Consider the following 19219-nt stretch of genomic DNA (forward strand, 5'->3'; position numbering starts at 1 on the left):
GTGCGGTTCAGAGGCAATTAGGATCAGTTGTCAAGGCCAGGCCATTAATGAAAGAACATGTCAGAGGAGCTGGAGACTTCAATGGTTGAGGGCAAGAAGGCGATTTAGTGTGACAGATCGAGTCCTTCCAATGTCCTCAGTGGTATATGCTAATACCAGCCTTAACAACCTTTTGTGGCAGTGTATAATGTGACTAACATGGACTTTGATTCAGCAAAATGACTGCTGCCACTGTTAGTCTGTCTCATTCAAACAATAGTAAAAGCATCGCTACAAATAATTATCCACTTCTGTCCCTCCCTCCGCCACTTAATGCATCCGCCCTTTGTGCATGCCACAGTGTTTGTTCCTAGAAGGTTAGGGTGTTTTTCACTTTTGGTTTATGTGATACAATTTTTTTTTTCTTGGTGGTGCATATAATCCCAATTAATTAATTACAATGGGTTTTAGGAGGCAAAAGAAAGAAACTTATTCCATTCTCATGTAGTTAAGACTAAAAATTCCTAATACAAGTCAAATTTGTCTAAGAGAAACAATGTCCATCCTGTAAGTTATTCACAGGCAATAACGGAAGCTACTTACATAGGCTCCAAAACCCATCAGCAGAAAATTAAGCTAATCTTCAAGTGAAAGCAGGCCGCATTACAGAAAATCACTTCACTGCCACTTTTCTGGTCTTTACAATTTGATAGTAATTTAAGATAAAAACCTACATGCCTATAACCTGATAATCATCAATGAATAGGAAGATGTGTTAATTACTGGTTAGCAATCCAGGTACACAATGACAAGGGAAATATGATATTCGAATACAGCTCAGGCTATAGATTTTTGTTACGATAAAACTCCACAGTATCAAGCTCTTAGACTGTTTTTGTGTATAAACCCTGTAATTTTTTAATTTTTGGTTCTTTTTTTTCTTATTTTCTGCTCATTTGGATAAGATATTCTTATGAAGGGAAACCTGACTTAATAGAAGATAAGTGGCATATATTTTCTTATAATTTACTTATGTTTGCACCCCCTCCCATTTTTCTGGGATTTACTTCCAGCATCTCAGCTACAAAAGCTGACATTGTGATACCTTAGGGCTTATGGCAGATAGCTCAGCCCTGTCTGCTTACCAACAACCAGGGAGATATGAAGAAAGGTGTTTGGGTAGAGATTAATGGGAATCAGGTTGTCAGGGTGGTAACTTCGTATGATATATACATTATTTTTCTGTGTCTGATTTTTCCTTCACTTCTGAGATAGTTTACACTTCTTTATTTCCTATTTCACATACCACTGTTGTCTTTTTTGGAATTTTGTTCACTCTTGTTTGCTCCCTCCTTTTTGTTTCTTGCCTTAGCCATAGCTACTCTTTTCCCCAATACTTGATTAATTACCAGTTTTCTTGCTTCCTCACATAAGCAGTTTTTTCCTTTCTCAGGAAAGTTTTCAGAACTGAGCCCTAAAAGGAGTACTAGTGTTAAAGGAATTACCAGTACAAACATGCAAATGTTCATGCAATCTCAAAACACATTTTCATAAATAAATACTTTTTTGATAAAAAATGTATTTAGGAAAAAAAGGTTACTGTGCTAAAAACTATATTCCTTATAGTTATATCCAAAGTAAACATACTTTCTAAACACCTGGCAGTGTTAAGCTATTATTACATAAAATATATACTAATGTAAATTGTCTACTTGGTCCTAAACAATAATAAATATATACCCTTCTAGAGAGGAGCTCAATAGACCAATGATCAACTCTTGAGTCTGCAAGACATCTAGCTTGGATAGCCCTCCAAGTCTGGGTCTCTGTTGTGAGACAGTGTTTCTGCAACTTGATATAAGATCAGTTGATAGTCTATTTTCCCCCCTGACCTTTTAGGACTAATATGATAATGGAACTGTTCAGCTGGTGACAGGGACTAGTTTTCATTATTTTTTCAGGCTCCTCAACGTCATGACACAGAAACAGATCTATTGGGCTAGAAGTTAATAGTACAAAGTTAGCCATGACACTACCCATTGGTAGGATTCAGAGTTTGCTGAAATAAAAATGATTTTATATTTATTCATTTGATTAATAAAAAAAATTCTCCAAATCTATTGAAAGGAAATTTCCAGAAGCTTCCTATTAAAAAAAAAAAAAGTACAGTTTGAAGTGAGTAACATTTTTTAAGAAGGCCTTTGATACTGTGTTCAGTCTCTCTACCTCTTTGTTTGAAAACCTGGCATTTGTCATGTCATAATGGGTTTACTTTGACTATAATATTTTAAAGGTATTATTTTGTCTTCTAAAAACTCCTAGAAGGTTTGTTTCCCTTTACAAGCATAATTATATCTAGTTTCTTCAATCAGTGTCTCATATTTTAATAATACGTTGCCATTTGGGTACAGCTATAACCATAATAATGAACAGGGGGTTCAAAGATCACTAGATATATAGATGGCATGAACCATTAGTAAGAAATATTCTACACCATAGAGATCACACATTAGAAAACCCTGAAACTCACTATAGAATTTGCTGTTCTGACTAAGGCATCCTTCTGTGTAATTAACATAAATCTCTTTTACAAAACATGCTAGTTTTAATAACAAATAGGGACATTTTACAGGAAAAATAAAGAATAGAATACAAATAAAATTATGATATGAATAATTTAGTTATCTCCTTCTCATACCTCATAGTGACATTTGTGTAGCTATAATGGACCTAAACCAGAACTATTTCCCTTGAAAAATAGGCTTATCTCCTTTTCCTATATGCCACTGAAATTTATATCATCCCTTCCACACAAATACACATAATTAATCCTAATTGTTTTCAACACTCTGAAGAGGAGAAATGGAATCTGGGTTTCTCTCTTTCATGTGTTAAGCTTTTCTGGCCACAAGGGCACCATTTAGTAAGTTACTTCCTCCAAAACCCTGGCCAGTGGCCTCTTGGCCTGAAGGAGTTAATGCAATTGCAGGAGGTGAGTCACTGAATTCCTTTGTGACAGAAAGATGGAACTCGGTGATTGCTCAGAGGTGTCCTCCTCTACTATTGAATGATGATCCAGTAAGGAAAAAAAATCACTTCCCACAAGCAGGTTTTAACAAGACAAATCACAAGTATGCACCATAAATGCACAGAGGGGGTGGGTGTGAAAGGAATGTAAGGGTGCTCCTGACTGGCACAAAATTAAAATGGAAACAGAATGAACTCTTCCCTAGAAGTGATTCTTCAACTTTGTTAGGCCTTTTGTCCAAGATGACCTGACTCTCTATTGCTGTCTTATGATATTTGTTTTGGGTGACACTCGGTAGCACATGGGAAGAACACAGTTCATAAAACCTTTGGCATTCCAACCTCTAGACTCAAAGTCCTACTCAGTTGGAAGAGAGCCTCACATCCCAGCTAGTTAAGTCATCTGCTCCAACTGTGACTAATTCTGCTTTTCTCAAATAACTGTCTGAGGCATGGCTATACTCCCCCAAATGCCCCAGTACCTGAATCTACCTCAACTATGGTCAAGAGCTTCTATGCTTCAGGATATTGCAATGTTATTTTTTTTATCCTTTCTCTCATCCTCCCTCCTCACTCTACCCCCAAAGCACCTCTTCTTCCTGGGTGTACTCTGCTTCCTCAGACACAGAACTGTAACAGATGTATTTCCTTAGTCAAGACTAGGTTCTTGCAGGAGCTGTCTTTGAAGTGTCTCCAGATTTTTGTTGTCCCCCAAGATTTCCATCTTACACTCCTCTGGTGATTACTGTTGCAACTAATATAGTCTTTAAATAGTTCCTCACTTTCAACAGGTTCATAGTGTTGCCTCCTCAAGATTAGCTAGCTCATGTCCATGAGGATTGAGCTATAGGCCTTTAAAAGGAGCCTCACTAATTGCAACAAGATGTCCTCCTTGCAAATCCAACAGTATCTCTTATTGCTTCTCTTTAGCTCTCTTTGCACCCTTTCATGTGCGTATTAATACCTGCCAGCTCTGATTTTGTTAATTCATTACATTTATCATGTATGCACATTTATCATATGCCATGCACCATGCTTGAGGTATAGTAGTGAACAAAAGCAGGTATAGCCTTTTGTATGAAACTTAGTCTAGTAAAGGAGTCAAATTCGATAAAACAGTTTCAGACAGGTATAAAATGCAACTCAGATGCATTCATAATAGATTTAAAGGTGAAGCACAAGGTGCTTTAAGAGCCTGGTCAGGAATGTCAGGGAGTCAGGAAAAGGTTTTTCTGAGCATACGAGGCTTGTGCAGAGGTCTGAGAGAGGATGAAAAGTTAGCTAGTTTCCAGGCACAGGGTGAGGTATGTGCAAAGGTCCTGTTGCAGGAAGGAACGTGGTTAAGTTTAAGGGGCTCAGTGAAACTGCCTCTCTTCACAGCCCCAACCCTCCTTCTATTGCTACATCAGCTATCTCAAGATTGAAGGGAAGTCCCTGGAATTGCTTTGCTCCCAGTGAGGTTGCTCTTCCTCAGCTGAAACACCATCTCACCTCTACAAACTAAGAAACCAAACTGTGAAGAAGGCTCGTATGGACTGACCACCCACCTTTCCTTATGTTACCATCATGACTAATCAGATCCATGTTATTAATCTTAGCCCAATGCTCCCCGAGTCATTTCCCCATCTACCACCTTCTCTGACCTCCCAAAGACTTTCCCTGGGCCCTGTGGAAGACCCAAACTTAATAAAACAATCCCACAGCAACAACATTCCCTATATGCACAAGCCCTTCTCTCAACTTTCTCTTCACTTTTTTGGCTTACAGTAAAATCAGGCTGTATTCCAAGTCTACATCTTTCCCTGAGGTCATCAAAACCAGGCTCTTTTTTTTTCTTTCCCAACCCACATTCTAGGACCTGGGGCTGGTGAGTCCTCTCTAGTTCCTTCAAATCCATGGCCTCTTAGAAACAAATCACCACCAGACTGTACCATTCCTTCTCCTACTTGATATCGTTGAGTACCTGTCACCTTGGTACGTCACTCATTCATGGACGAAGTTAGCATCTGTTTCTCTGTCTTCCACTGTGCCATTATTCCTGTCAACCTTGGCTGATTCCACATCTAGACAGATAATCCATCTGACCCTGTGGACTCTCAGGTGTCTGAGTTTCACATTCCAACAACCCTTTCCCCATTCCCATAGTCTTTAGAGCTGTGTTTTCAAGCTGCAAGTTTGGGTCCATTAGTGATCATAAAAATCACTGAGTTTTGATTTGATTTAATGAGTCACAACCAGGTTTTTTTCTTTTAAGTAACAGAATAGATTTTTAAATATCAGCTTATACATTAAGTAAGGTAAACATTGTTTTATGAAAGTTTCCTTCAGTGACACATCATATATGTACGGGTATACAAAGTTGTTTTGAAAATTGTATTATTTATTATGCATTCCAAGAAGTGTGAGAAATACTGATCAGCTTGGTCTTCACCAATAACTACATTACTTCCAAAATCTTGATTTTAAACATCCCACTTGCTAACTACTACCTTTTAGAGCCCACTCGTTCCAGTCTCCTCTCTCTAAAAAGTTTTAACCTCATTCAGTGTTCCAAATCACTGACTCCACCACTTTCTACTACACTCCCTGCTCCCCTGTCATATGCTCACATCTCTCCTTGTCTGGCTCAGATTCCGGGCTCTAACTTTAATCATTCCCTTAACTCCTTTGCCCCTTGCTACACTGTTGTATTTTTTTGTTGTCAAAAGCTCAAAAGTTACATCAAACTCTCCAACTACTTTGTGCTACCATCCAAGCTGCTCAGTGTCACTGGAGGAAACAGAACTATGCAGATATCACATTGAATTTCTGATCATAAATTCCAAGCAGGCTTTTAATGCTGCCCAATCCTACTACATTTCCCTAGTAATTTAACTTCCCCATTCTCCTGACAACCACTTTATACTTCATCTTCTCTAAACGGATGACCTGGCTTATTTCATTTTTCCAATACTAATCTACAGTTGAGCCCATATACTGCACCTGCCCTTAGATCACAATAGAATCATCCCTGCTCCTATTTAAGGTTAAACCACCCCACATCCATCTTGCCAACACAAAGACTTGGATTCTGGAAGTACGGTTCTGCTCTCCTATGGGTTCAGTTTTATCCTCTCATTCAGATTATACCCATTAATGTAAAAATATGTTCTAGTAACTTCCATCTTAAAAACAATAATCTCTTGATGCCGGTTTGCAACTAACTGCCCTATTTCTGTTCCCCTATATAGCAAAACCCTGTGAAAGTGTGGTCCATATCCACTGTCACTTTTTCCCACTTACACTTTTGCCATAGCTATCAGGCATCTATCTCTACCCGTCTGTTGAATCCAGTCTTGTCTAAGTTCTTAACAAGCCCCACTTTGCCAAATCCAGAGGTCAGTTCCCTTTCCTTATCTTATTCTATTCAGAGCAGCATTTATATCACTACCTAAGTCTTCATTATATTTTTCCAACTCCCCCATTCTTTAATTTTATTCGCTTCTGAGATACCATGCTTTCTTGGTTTTCTTTTTATTTCTAACACATAGAGACCCACAAAGGGGATTAACTGATCTTATTAAGAGTGCCACAGGACTTGGTCCCTCTTCCCACTTCTCTAACTTTTCTCTATAGGTGACTTTATTCAGTTCTTAGATTTTAATCTCCATTGATATGCTATGGCTTTCAACTTTATATCTACAGCCCTGAACACTCCCTTGAGCTCCAAACTCATATAGTCATGTATCCACTTGATAAACCACTTGGATATCTACCAGACACCATAAATTTAACCTGCCCCAGCCAGAAGGAAAACTGGATTTTCTCCCATCCCCATTAAACTTGCTTCTTCTCTACTCTTCTCTGTCTTAATTTAAAGGACTACCATTCATTTGATAGTCAAGCCAAATATCTAGACACCATCCCCCCCCCCCCCCCTTATTTGAGTGTAGTTGACACAGAATATTACATTAGTTTCAGGTATACAACATAGTGATTTGACAAGTTTGTTCCTTATGCTATATTCACCATAGGTGTAGCTACCATCTGTCCCATTACTTTGCTATTTCAATATCACTGACTGTATTCCTTATCCTGTTCCTTTTATTCTTGTGACTTATTCATTCCATCTACCTATCCCCTTCCCCTCTGACAACCATCAGTTTGTTCTCTGTATTTATAAGTCTGATTCAACTTTTTTTTTGTTTATTCATTTGTGGGTTGCAGATTCTACTTATGAGTGGAATCATGGTATGTGTCTTTCTTAGCCTAACTTATTTCAGTTAGCATAATACCCCCTAGATCCCTCCATGTTGTCTCAAATGGCACAATCTCATTCTTTTTTATGGCTGTGTAATATTCTCATGTGTGTGTGTATGTGTGTGTGTGTACCACCTTTTTGTTTATCCATTCTTCTATTGATAGACACTTGGGTTGCTCGCCTGTCTCAGCTATTGTAAATCATGCTGCAAGAAACATAGGGGTGCATATATCTTTTTGAATTACTGTTTTCCTTTTCTTTGGGTAGTTATCCAAGACTGGAATCATTGGATCATATGGTATTTCTGTTTTTGATTTTTTTGAGGAATCTCCATACTGTTTTCCACAGTGGCTGTACCAATTTACATTCCCAATAACAGTGCACAAGGGTTCCTTTTTCTCCACATCCTCGCCAACACTTGTTATTTCTTGTCATTTTGACTGTAGTCACTCTAACTTGTGTAAGTTGCTATCTTGTGGTTTTGATTGGCATTTCCCTGATGATGAGTGATGTTGAGCATCTTTTCATGTGTCTTTTGCCTAGGTATCATCCTTAATTCCTACCTTTCTTTACCAACCATTAGCAAATTCTTAAGAGAGCCAGAGTTGATACCAAGACCAGGGAGGAAACTGCTAGGACAGGATGGGTGAGTGATGATGGGAGCTTGTACTAACATAGCAGGGGCAGGGATGGTTAAGAAGAGAATGGATTCCAGAGATGCTTAGGAAGAAGATCACTTGATGTCCTATCACACTTGAATATAAAAAAATGAGGGTCTGGGAAAGGGATATTTGAAGGATGTCATCAAGGTTTTTTGCTTAGGTGTTACTACTGGGAGTAAATGTTGGGAGAGGCCAACATTTAGGGACAAGCCATGACTTCTTTGGGCATGCTAACTTTGATTTCTCTTGACACATTTATGAAGAGATGACAAAATGGCAGTTAGATATAAAATTCTGGAGCTCCGAGAAATGATTTTGACTAAAGATATAAAGTTGTGAGTCATTTGTACATACATAGGTGATGATTGAGGTCATATGTATGGAAACATGGAAATCTCTAGGTTTTTGCCTTCAGAAACTGGATGAATATTTATGTTTCCTGTGATGAGAAAGATTGAAGGAGAAATGGGTTTGGGAAATGGGTGGAAGTTAGGTCAGGTAATAAACTATTATGGTGCTTTATTGTCTTTCACCACACATGGTAAGTCTGTATATTACTCAATAATTCTGGTGACTGTTTCCTTAGGTTAGTACTGAGGACTGAGGCTCTCAAATATTTTTTGCAACATTTGAGGATTAAGAATCTCCTCGGTAATGATGTCTTATGCCTCTGTAAGGTCACAGTCACAAATAGTATCATTATGCTGGGTCCTGTACTTTATTCAACTATATTATCTGCTTCATAGAGTACCATCAGTACAATTCAACTACTATTCTATCACCATTTCTAAAGGTATGAGAAAAATCATCCACTTGCCAAGTGTTAGAATTGAATGATCACAATGGAGTTATTCAAGATTATTTCTTGACCTGAACAACAAAAAAATGATCTTGTTTCCAAGTTAAAAAAAAAAAAAAGAATAGGAATCAAGGACCAAGAACTTTTCTGAATTTAAAACTAAATCATACTAATTATTTCCAACAGTATTATGTAGGTTTCCAGAAACTTACAATTAAATGTATTACTAAAACATCCCTTCCAATACTCATTTGACCATATAGGTAACCATACACTTTATCATCCATGCCAATACATTTCTGGAAATGAATATTGATTGTTACAGGTAAACACCAGGACTGCCCAGGCATATTGGGACCTATGGCCACTTATTTTATACAGCCTGATAGCTTAACAATGAAAAGCCAGAGCAGTATCTGGTTTCATTTAGCTAAATCAGGTGGTAAAATATGAAGCATAAAATGAAAGTCAGGAATTCTGCATCTATTTGATGTTCTTGTTTTTCTTTGTTTTTCATTTGGTTGATTTAAATATATAATGACTGATTAAGTTTTGAAAATTCAATTTGTTTACATGTGAATTAAATCTGTGGTACAAATCCAGAAAAAATTCTCATTTCATTATATCAACTTAGGTCATATATTAGTGCTTTAAAAACTTAAGGGGAGTGCTAGAGGCATATCACTTATACATTAAAAGAAAGATTAAACTGATTTCAGAAGCCAAAATTATAAAATTAAGATTAAAAACACCAATTCCAACATTTGTTGTAGTCAATACATAAAATGCATATATTAATAAGTTTGTTAAATATATGCATACAAAGGAAATACTGTTTACATATAGAATAAAACTATCATGTCTAAGTTAAATCAAGCTGAATACCACATCTTTAGAAACCAAAGGGAAAATGTTCCACATAATGTAAATATATACTTGGGGATGTTTATTTTCTCATTTCAGTTTCATTTTCAAAATATGCTGTATTTCCTGTGTAACCCATTTTTCATCTGCCCAATTACTAGCAATCTTTTTTCTACTATCAAAAATGATCATTTGTTTCTTTATTGTCGTAGATAAAACATCCTTTCATTGTTTCAGCTCACAAGCTGTGCAGATCCTACCCACTGTTCTTGCCTCCAGCACTTCACATTATTGGTGTATTATTTCATGCATGCCCTACTCTTTTATCAATTGCTTTTGAAGTAATGTTAATAGACTAGAAAATTGAGACATTTATGAAGTATAGGCAGTGTTTATGAAAAAATCCATAAAATATGACACAGGCAAGACAAGATAAAAGCAGCATTTTAATAGATTATGGCAAAGAGATCCTGTCAGAGTTGACAACTGACTCCTTCGAGATCACTAATTTTTATGGGATTAATTCTTTGGTATAAAAAATGAAGTTAAATGTCCTAATTAATCTGTAAATAGCACACCCACAATTAAACCTTGTGGCCCCTTCTTGGATTGGGGCTGCAATGATTTTTGAAAAGTAATTATCTCATATTCATAATGAAGAAGGTTTTTCTCTTTTCTTTTTCTTTTCTCATGGCATTTCAGCTAAAAATCCACCTGGATTCAAACTGGAATAGCAGCCTTCTGAAACACAAATCAGTTCCCAGCTTGGTGTGGAGCCATAGCCACTAGACTTGTGAGCCAAATATTTATGAATGGCTTATGTATTAAGAAAATAAAATTTGGGGAAATGGTACAGGAGTGAGGTGCTGGAGGAAAACCTAGAGTTTCTCCATATTTGAGTAACTCTTCTTTGTTCCACAATTTATAGCACACAGAAGGGTACAGAGTTCCCTTATGGTGGGGATAACATGGCAAAGTCCTGTCTCTTACAGGAGTTAGAAAGTGCATTATGTAGAAGGTAGAAAACAGAGCTATTGTCTGGCTTTTCCTGAGGCTGTGGTGGGGTACTCAAGAAATGTTAGTTCCATTCCCCTTCCTGCCTTCACCTTTAATATTTGAGTTTTATAATACTTTCTGTAGATGTATGATGTTATCTGTACATATTCAAATGGAAATAATACAATTAATTAAATATAAGCTATTTTAGAATATTTTTGTGAGAGTTAATGTTAATAATACATACTAGCCTTTATGATTCACATTCATTATTTCATTCATCCAGACAACAGCTCCAAGACAAGGATTACTGCTACTACCTTGTTAAAAATAAGGAAACTGAGGCTCAGAGTTGTTAAAAGAATTATCCTAATCATATCTACATAATAGGTGATAGAACAGATTCTTGAAGCCAGATCTCCTGAGTTAAAGTCCTATGCTTTTTTCATTATAAGTAAACTGTGAGGTTATATCTTTACAAAGAAATACTCTGTTGATATAGTAAAATACTCTGTTTTGTAAAGAAAAACATTATTCAAATTAGTGAGCTCTCAAGTTAAAAAAGGTTAAATGACTACTTATTTTTCATTTGGATATTCTGCTTCTTGGAGGAATGGGGATATAGTTGTCTTTTTTAAAGAAGGACAGTTATTTTCTTCCTTGAGTCCCATGAGAAAGTAGCATTGTGAAAGTTAATCTTTTAAATTTTTTTAAATTTTTTATAGCTTATGGCCCTGGCAATAGGTAAGCTATGGTTATAATCCAGAAGATAATATTGTAGCAAAATTGTATACTACTACCATATTTGAGGGAAAGATCTTTTAAATTGCCATTACTTGGTAAAATAGTACCAATACTAAGAAAACCGATATTGATGTTCTCAAGATATGACAATGTAGTTTTCTTTTTTTGTTTTTTAAAGATTTATTTATTTTTAGAGAGAGAGAGCGTATGTGAGAACAAGGGAAGGGGCAGAAGGAGAGGGAGAGAAGCAGACTCCTCACTGAGCGCAGAGCCCAAAATGGGACCTGATCTCACAACCCTGAGATCACAACATTGAGATCATGACCTGACTGAAATCAAGAGTCAGAGGTTTATCTAACTGAGCCACCCAGGTGCCCCGACAATGTAGTTTTCTGACTGTTCATAGTCTTACTATAAACACCTTAAATATTTTGGCTGATCAGTTGCTGTGGTTAACATGATTAACTGACTTATTTATTTGCTGCTTAACTGATGGAATGTTTTGCACTGGAGGAATCTACAGGCTGGCTGAAACCTCTCACATTTCACATGAGGAAATAGAGAATTAAGAGACAGTAAGGGATTTGTTCAAGGATCATATACAAATTATCTTGCAGATTCCTGACTAGAACTCATTACTTCTGATTCCAAGTCCAAGGTTCTCTTCCAATAAATTACCTTATCTGATTGTATCAGACTATTATTCAGTCAAAACCTTGGGTACATACAATCTAAGATTTTAGCACATCCTCTGATGGAACATTCTTCAACAGGTAAAACATTTAAGAACAGATAGGCCCAGTATTATAAACATGATCGCAAAGAGAAGTCCTAAGCTGACAGAAAGAGAAAATAATAAATGGTACATTTCTCATCTCTAAACTCTGTAATACCAAGAAAACACCTTAAAGCCCTTGCCTTGGGTAAAAAATATTTGAAATGCCAAATCCAGTTATCAATTCATCTCTATGTGTGTTGGGAAGGATTTATATAGTTAAGTATATTCTAAGCCTGTTTATACCCAGCATTACTCCTAAAGTTCCAATAAGAGTGCCTATTTTTATTTTTATTTTTGAAGTGACACTAACTTGAGAAGAAAGAAAAAAATGAGTAAGTTTAAGCCATTCTTCAAAGTTCATTGCCGTGAAGTTGTTGTGATGGTTTAAAAAAAGAGGAAGCAGGCTGCAGCTCAATTAGATGGTCTCACTCTCATATTCTCTGAATACAAATAGCAAACGATGATGTACTTACAGAGTTTGATAATAAAATTTGAAATTCTGCTTATTTATACAGTGACTATGTCCTAGAATTGAAAATAGAGACAACTAATTACAGAGGAACACTTTTAATGTTACTGTTTCCACATCTTCATGTAAGAGTAAATGGGGAAGTTTCCTTGTATGGTGTGGTGCATGCAACAAAGCATTTTTACATGGCCAACTGTGCGCTCAGGAATGCTACAGAGAGAGGCAGCAAGGCTTTTACTGAGTACTTAATCATACTTGTTGAATACATAAACTTGGGTCCCTCTGAGTCAGGTTGTATGCTGTTGATTCTACTATCTGTGGTGGGTGCTTCATTTTAAATATCTTTAAAGGGTACACAGTGACTCTTCTCTAGGGTATGTAATAATGATCAGTGACATTCCTTACACTCACATAGTGGTCAATATTATTGAATAGAAAACGATGACCACAGTCTTAAAGAATCTAGAACTATTTTTCATGACTTTAGACTGTAATACACTCAGCAACAACAAAATAAACATTTTCCAAACCACTGTTGTTTCCAGTTCCTGATTACTCCCATGATTCAAACCACTTCAGCTCTAAGCTTTAGATTACTCCCTTTTACATTCAATTACCCCATCAGAAGGTGTATAATTGGCTTGAGATCTACCATCTCTCTACTTGCCACAGAAACACCTGTGTTAGAGTTTGATGAATTTTGATGCAGGCATGGAGAAAATTATAGATTATTGGATACTGTGCTTAGATGCATTTAAAAAAACCTACTAAAAATCTCACATCAACAGAATTCTATACATATTTCTAAGAAAGATTTGTTACATTTTATTTTTCAAGAATACACACATAAAAATAACATTAAAATAGAAATAGAAAATTAGCATGATGGAAAAGAAACACACATTAGTCAGACCTCAAGGGTCAACATGGTAAATCAAGTTTCATAATTTTTTTAATGGTTATTCTGTTATTCTTGTGTTAGGTAATGGTATTGTTGGAACAGTAAGCCCTTAACATCTGTGCACTTTGGATCACCTTAAGCCAGCTGGTTCCTCTCAAAAGTGCTCATCTTTTGTTCTTACTATGTCCTGACCTGGGCCTCTAGCCTTAAGACAGCTATGGGCTTTCTGCAGCCAGGATATCCTCTTCCAGACTGTCAGGCAATTTCAAATGATTGATGTGCTAGTCTGGTGCTCTGGTATTTTTCCCTTAGTAAGTCTCCAGTAAATCTACAGCTCATTCGGTAAGAATGCTAATTAGATCGCCTCTTACTTAACTTCATGCACATTTTTCTTATTTTCTTGTACTTTTGGAGGTGAGCTTAAAGTTTATAACAGTGTGTTTCTAAAAAAATTTTTTTTACAATATTACATATAAATAAAACACATTTCCTACCAAGGGAAGCAATTCAAGCAGTGAACTCAGTTGATTCTCTTCCTTTCAAAACTGTGCCATGCAACAATTATGCCAACCTGAAGCATAATTCCTAGGCCCACTCTAAAAATTAGTAATCATTTACCCACTTGCCTTTTATTCCCCTTTTTCTACTACTCCTTCCAAAATAACTCTTATCTGAATGCTGCTCTACTCTTTCCCTCATGATCAGAGGCAACCAGTATAGGAGGTCCTGGACTCATATCTCTGAAACCCATTTTAGGTTCTACTCCAGAGGATCACTGATGGAAACTCACACCTCACATAGGGCATGGCCCTAACTGAGACCCAGGCTTCTGTCAGTCAAAGCCCAAGCAAGGCAGAATATAGCTAGAAGATTAGAAAAACATACCAATTTAAAATTTACTTGTATGTAAGACAGTATTCTTATTCTTAGAAAAAATATACCGTGAAGGATGTAAAAGGTCATGTAACTAACTTTTAAAAGGCTCAGAACAACACATATATAAATACACACATAATAAATATGTTTTGTATACACACACATATATGTATGCAAATAGAGAGAGAAGGAGCAAGTGAGCATACTCATTTGATAAAGGAAATGGGGCAAAATGTCAACAACAGGTGAATCTGGGTAGAAGATACAGGAGTATTCCATGACTATTCTTATTCTTGTCATTTTCTGTTAAGTTTGAAATAACTGCACAATAAAGCCATAAAGAAACAAAAATGGTATTTTAGAATGCTAATAGCTTCGGGCGCCTGGGTGGCTCAGTCGGTTAAGCGACTGCCTTCGGCTCAGGTCATGATCCCGGGGTCCTGGGATCGAGTCCCGCGTCGGGCTCCCCGCTCTGCAGGGAGCCTGCTTCTCCCTCTCCCACTCCCCCTGCTTGTGTTCCCTCTCTCGCTGTGTCTCTCTGTCAAATAAATAATAAAAATAAAATCTTTAAAAAAAAAAAAAGAATGCTAATAGCTTCTACCATACACGATATGGTCAGCTATGATGAGGGGGTAGGGAAAGCCTGAGAAAAGCAGGAGAATTTGTGCAGTAGACAGAAATCTCTTAATTTAAATGCCTGGTGGTCAGGGAAAGAAAGAAAATACTTGGATAATCCATAATTGGAAAGGCGATTCCTAGAGATGAGAATATATACAGAAGCCCAGAGATTTCTTTATTTTTTTTACATACCACAAACATTTAGGAGTTGAAATATTTGTATTTTATGAAGACATAAGAAATGACTTTGTATATCAATGTCTATGTTATTTGTACTTCTATATGCTAAATGTAATAAATGCAACTTGAATGTAACAATAAGAGGATCAACACTATGGACAGAGTTAATATGTGCTTATCTGAAACTTAGCAGATAAAAAGATACTGCCAAAATAAACAAGCTGAAAGTGAGAACGGACATTCGAAGTACATTATTGTGTTACTGGAACATCTGGTACTAACACTGTCAAGTTTACATATGTTCTCAAATACTTATTTATGTAACAATCAAATGCTAAGCATTCCAGCTGCACTTGTAAACTTTTCATGAGCTGAAGTCATATGCACAAGCTCAGCTAAATATACTTGACAGAGGGAGGGGCGTGAGGAAACTGTTAACTCTGAGAACTGGAGTTTGATTGCAGTGCGGCCCTGGCAACGTTAATGGACCAGTATTTGCTAGGAGAACTGAGCTGCTTGGCTCATGTGAGATTCACTTCCATTCCGGTAGGTAGATTCACAAATATCTAGTCAATGGTCAAAATCATGATTTGACAGCTAACTTTTTTGGATATAATTTACTCAGGAAAGAAAACTGTATATAGATTAAAAAAAAATAGAGCAGAGGACATGATGATATAAAGTCATTAAAAAAAAGAGTATTGGATTCTAAGATGGAAAAATACTTTCCTCAACACATTCTAAAGTCAGACAAGTAGTCTGACTGGAGCAACACATAAATTAGAAAAGACAGAATAAAAGGAGGAGGCACTTTTGCATGACGACCATCTAATGTTACTCCTAATGAAAATTAGGAGTGTGAAACTTGCCTCCTTAGAGACAGAATAAACAGTAACTACCTTAAGCCTTTTGAAAGAGTAAAAAAGCAAGAACAAGGGAAACAGGTATTTCTATGCCCTGTCTTCCTCTTCTACAAACAAAAGGAAGAAGATAGATAACAACTTTTCCCGAAGCTTGCCTAATCACTGCTTTGATCCAATTTCTAGAGTATGCAATACTGCAGAAACTTACCAAGTTCTTCATTTTATGAACAGAAGATTTTTTTTTAAGATTTTATTTATTTGACAGAGAGAGACACAGCGAGAGAGGGAACACAAGCAGGGGGAGTGGGAGAGGGAGAAGCAGGCTTCCCACAGAGCAGGGAGCCCGATGTGGGGCTTGATCCCAGGACCCTGAGATCATGACCTGAGCCGAAGGCAGATGCTTAACAACTGAGCCACCCAGGCACCCCTCAACAGAGGATCTTAATCAAAGTGATTTCTGTCAGGTTGGGGTTAAAAGCATATATTTTTTGGGGGAAAATTAAGAATCACCTCTACCCTCAATCTACTGGCAGATTCTGAAAGTTTCTTTTAGAATTAACCAGATGTTTCAGAGTGATTTCTAGATCTAGAAATGAAGATGTATGAAGATACATCTGTAATCTATGTGATTTTGAAGATCTGTAATCTATGTGATCCTCTTACCTGTACTTTACTTATGCCAGAATTTGCAATCACAGATCTTGGGCCAGGGAAAATACCATTCACTACCATTCACCCCTTTACCTCGGTGGCCTTAGAAACCCTAGATATATATTTAATTTCCTGGGAAACTTCTAAAAATCTCAAACCCAGGCTCCATCTCAGACCAATTAAATCAGAGTGAAACTCAGACATCAGCCCCACTTGATTGTGCAGCCAAGGTTGGGGATGAGGATGGGCTTAGAATGAGGATAGGCATTCTTTAGGGATCATGGCATTAGCTTTATAAAAAGGGCATTATTTTTTTGCAAAATAACTTGGAAGCAGTAGGCACTCCCATGCTCTCTCTTTTAATTAGGTCTGGAAATACAGGAGTTATAAACACAAGAGCTCTGACTCTTCAAACTCCACCTCTTCTCACATCTTGAGAACACCTAGGGCTGATAAGGTACTGCCTGAGGATAGGTAGTCTAGCCTTCCAAGCCCTACAGCTTCCCTCATTTTAGCTGAAGAAGGGTTGAACAAGGACAGTGGACTTTTTTTTTTTTCATTTTGACAATTTATGAAAAAAGTAGCAAATTTTGCCTACAAAACTACATTATGCAGTCATGAATGTGAAGGAGAGAGTGGGATTTAAGTGGGAGCTTAAATTATGAGGACAGAACATACTAACCTTTAAAAAATGCCTTTCAGATTATTTGCAACAATGAGGCATATACACATATACATATAAATTTCAGACCAAGAGAATAACCTGGAATTTAGCTTTAAAGAGAACGAATGTAAATCTTGCTCTGCCTTGACAATTCTAGTTTATACCAATTGTCTCTGTGTATTACTAACGGTACCTTCTTTGACTCAAAGTGTCCTGTTGGGATTGTAAAGTAGAGACAAGAAACATGAATTATACAGTGATAATGCTCAATAAATATTAGTTATTGTAAGATTATTGTCATTATTATTAATTCATAAATAACAGGTTTTAAAGGCGGTCTACCCATATAAAAAGAAAACAAAAATGCACACCACCAGATTTCAACCACATGTCTACAACCGAAGATTGGTTTTCTCTACATTTCCACAAGTGGTAATGCAGTGTCATCTTTGAAAATAGATGGCTTTTTTTAATCCCTTTTTCTATAAATAAATATAATTCAAGGTAATTAAAAAAGGATTTTTATCTTCAAAATGTCAGAGGGATTTGTATAATGTAAAGATCGTTTTTAATCATTACTAAGTAGATGGCCTTACTTCTGATTATTATCTAAGCTTAGCCAATTTATGTTCAATGGTTTGGGACAAGAAAGCAAAAAAAAAATTAATTAAAAATAAAAAAGACAGGAATGGCATTTAGATCTGCTTTAAGTACTATCTAAAATGTTCTCTTGTTTTGACTAACTCCAGAAGGAAAACTTGAAACAATGAGTAAATGAGTATAAGTTACAAAGAGGCATATTTTAGCTCAACATAAGGATTTTTAAAATAGAGTTGTCCAACAGAATGGATTGTTTCAGCAAATGATGAGCTCCTTTGCTGAAGATATCCAAACTGAGACCGGATGAGCATATGCCAAGGATGCGGCAGGAAGCATTTCTGCACTGTGTGGGAGGTTAGCCAACAGAAGATGACGTCTTAGGTTCCTTCCAGTGCTAAATTCTATAATCTTATGACTATTCCAAACACGAATAACTATCTTAATGATACAAATGATGTGGAGGCCTGGTTAAGAAAATGAAAAAGAAGAAAAACAAACAAACAAACAAACAAACTTTACTTGGGTTCCAGGGAAAATAGACTATGTGAAGAAGATTTTCTTTTTAAATGCTGAGATAAGGAAGTTGCTACATTCTAAAAGTCTATGTTTTATGATACATGTAATTATTTTATAAAATTTAAGGCAAACAATAAAGCATGCATTTCCAAAAGATAAATGAACTGAAGAGTAAAAAATCATTTGTTGAATTACCAAATTTTACAAAACAGGAGGATAAGAAGGTAGGCAGAAAGCCACCAAGCAAGGTTTTCCAGTCACACAGTCCCATGGAGAAAAAAAATAGAGTTCAGAAACTTCTAAGGGGGAGAGATCCTGATTAAAAACCCCAGGACCTCCAGGCACCTGGGTGGCTTAGTTGGTTAAGTATCCAACTCTTGATTTTGGCTCAGGTCATGATCTCTGGTCATGGGATTGAGCTCTGCGTCCTGCTCCACACTCAGCGTGGAGTCTGCTTGCCCCTCCCCATTCCCCTCTGCCCCGCCCCCTGCACAAAGGCATGTGCGCACTCTCTCTCTCTCTCAATTAAAATAAATAAATGAAATCTTAAAAAACACACACACAAAACAACCCAGGATCTCAATTAGAAACCCAGGTGTCCACAAGAGCAAAGCAGAGACAAAGAAGAGGTAGACTGAGCAATTACCAGTTGAATCCCAGCATTAGAATAAAGTAATCTGTGAACACTCTATTGTCCAACCAAAAACACAGAGAAAGAGGACATCATCCAGAGTCACTACAGTTTAGCAAATGTAATATTTGGCATTAATAATACACACACAAAACACAAAA

The sequence above is a fragment of the Neomonachus schauinslandi genome, chromosome 9 (genome assembly GCF_002201575.2).
Source record: "Neomonachus schauinslandi chromosome 9, ASM220157v2, whole genome shotgun sequence".
Taxonomy (NCBI): Eukaryota; Metazoa; Chordata; class Mammalia; order Carnivora; family Phocidae; genus Neomonachus; species Neomonachus schauinslandi.